The 2,942-nt window shown below is 35.8% G+C and overlaps 1 pseudogene; it reads right to left on the bottom strand.

The window, feature by feature from the left end:
- Positions 1–916: 916 nt before the first annotated feature.
- On the bottom strand, positions 917–2,629 carry LOC128558332 (uncharacterized; annotated as a pseudogene).
- Positions 2,630–2,942: the final 313 nt, after the last annotated feature.

The raw sequence follows: 2,942 nt of genomic DNA, 5'->3' as shown, positions 1-2,942 counted from the left end.
CATTTAAAACCGTCCGTTTCACCATTAACTGGATGATCCATCCTCTATATGAAAATTAGCTAGCTAATCTATAGATCATGTATTATAAAATAACTACACTTCCGGGAACTTTTTGAAATAATTAAATGAACATTAATTCAATATTTCATCAATGATTTTGTGGAAAATACAATAATTTTGACAATAAACAGTAGTATTCCTATTTTGCATAATAGATGATGTAACATCCAGTTAATAGTGAAAACAACGGTTTTAAATGAATAGGTTTGTTTGAATATTTGAAGTATAGGTTTCAAATACTACCCTTACATAAACATGAAAAATAATTTAATCAGTGTTTAATTTGTTGTATGTGAAACTGGGGTTTTAAGCAAAGTCGAACAAACTTAGACCAAAGATGTATGACCTCAAGATCTCGCACGAGTTTGAAACTGGGTCATGTGGGGCCATTAACTAGGTCAATATTTCTTAGCAATGTTAACCATACTTGCCACTGAGGTTTATAGCCATTATGCCTAGATGGAGTTTGACATTAGGTTATACGAGGTCTTTAACTAGGTTTCTAGGTCGTATTTTATAAAACTTCTTCAAATGAGAGTTAGTTCTTTCAAGCATTTGGTCCATATATAATAACCAGACTGTTGATAGCCTCAGGTGAGCGTTTTAGGACCATCACGGTCCTCTTTTTTGTTGAACAGTATAGTTTATATACAACATTGATCTTTTCTAATTGCTCAGTTTTGTTTTATATTTTCATATGCATTTAAGTAAAATAAAGAACTGTTAGAGTTAATATATTTTTGTGTAACAGTACGGTTTATACAAAATGATCTCTTGAATATTGTTCAAATTTTATTTATATATTTTCATTTGCATTTAGGTAAAATGTAATAAATCTGTTACAAATAGTGTGTGTTTAGTGTTTAATCATGTCACTGTAACAATCTTCTTGCAATATTGAGTCATTTCTTGCTCCAAGCTCATCATCATGTTCATGGAAGTTTTGTACGTTCACTGCTTCTTGAGGAACTTGGACGTCAGCTAATACATCATCTATTTCATCATGGTTCATGATACAGATATTGTGAAGAACACGTGCCGTAAGAATTGTCATCACAATAGTTGTAATATCTCTGGTCAATATTTTGAAGTCTGACGAATCTCCCCTTGAGTAAGCCGAAAGCACGCTCCACATTACTTCTAATGCTAGAGTGAATCTTGTTATAATTTGTCTGTGCATTTGTCAGGTGACCATTGTCTCTACATGGTTTTAGAAGCCATGGTAAATTTGGGTACCCTGAATCACCCAAAATATGTCCCTGTTGACACAATTTCTGGCTATCTGGATACAATGTAGATTCCCTAAGAACTCGTGCATCGTGAACTTCGCCTGGATGTCCTGCGAACACATGTCTAAAACGCATATCTACCCTGACAACGCCTTGTAACACAACAGAATAAAAGCCCTTCCTATTATATTAATCAAAACCCCTAACAGATGTATTTTTATTTTTATGTGTGTCCCATCAATCATGCCGACTATGCCTGGAAAACCTTTCAGATTCTCGTACATATCTGCTTTTTCAAGTAACTCGTCATTCTGAGGCCAAACTATGACCTTTTGCAGTATGTTTTCTTGATGAATTGCAGCAGATTCCTAATTGCACAGCAAGCAGTACTCTCACTAACACCAAAGTGGTCAGCTATTGCAGAATATTTGTCTAAACTAGCCAGAAACCAAAGTAACATTAGTAGTCTGTCTTCCAATGGTTGCTGAACAGAACCTCCAGTGGATTGTCGGCAGAGTATACCTTTGATATTTTCTGCTGTACATACTTCAGAGATGTAATCCATCAGACATTGAACACTAATTCTGCTAACCCTAAAAAATGTCCGGAGTTCATCAATTCAGAAGGATGCAACTACGTGTCGAACATACCCTGTCGGGCGATGACGTACTACTGGCTTCTTTTTTCTGTAAATAGATTATTACAACTATTATAATGCAAGATATCCTGTTTTGAATAAATAGCAAAAAAGGCTTTGCCAAACTGGTTGATATTCGGACAGTTGCAGCACAGGTACATATTATCGTCGGCATCATGATCTGTGCTACGACCCGCAGTCATTTAAAAAAAACAGCTTTGATTTCTCCAGTGGTTACATATTGCAAGTCAGAACATGACTTGTCCAAATATACAATTTTCAGTCTACGCACGCTTTTAAAGAAACTGATTTTTACTTCGATTGAAATGAAGTAGATCTAGTGCACTCGCTATTATTGTTTAAAGAAACAGAGGGAAAAGTACTCGAGTTATAATTATTATCTGCACTGGACTTCGGCATTTACATGTACGTGTTGATCTGACAATAATCCGATGCCCAATAATCGAGGCAGGTACTGGCACTTTTCTGTGTGTTTATTTATTTAGCACAGGAAAATTTCAAATTTAAATTATCGGGAATGGAAGTCTGTTTAGAATCTGTTAATTCCCTACCTTCTTACAAACGACATTGTTATAGCCGTGGCCTCCATATCACTTTCGCTACAGTCAGATGTTGATTCACAGTCTACAACATCAAACTGAGACAAAATTCCAGCAACCTTTCGTTTTTTTGACATTTCCATATTTAACAGGAAGTTACCGTACGCTTCGACGGTAAAAAGTTAACGTCCGTTGAGAAACATTTCTATTCGACTCGATTAAAGTCGTTGAGCAATTAGTTATCAGTGCGCAGGTGGGCCGAGCAAATTTTATCTCAACGCAAAGCCGCCAGTCGAATAGCTCCAATAGTTAAAGGGAACCAGATATTTGATAGAGCAAGCACTTACTGTAAAATACTACGTATAAATTTGGACCAATCAGAAAACGTTTTATAAATAGCACCAATCAATGCTCACGTCTCCTAAGGTATAAATAGGTAGATGGAGGACAGAGATC

Source organism: Mercenaria mercenaria, chromosome 7, assembly GCF_021730395.1.
Source record: "Mercenaria mercenaria strain notata chromosome 7, MADL_Memer_1, whole genome shotgun sequence".
Classification (NCBI taxonomy): Eukaryota; Metazoa; Mollusca; class Bivalvia; order Venerida; family Veneridae; genus Mercenaria; species Mercenaria mercenaria.
The sequence above is the reverse complement of the archived record's forward strand: the minus strand, read 5'-3'. Positions and strand labels throughout refer to the sequence as shown.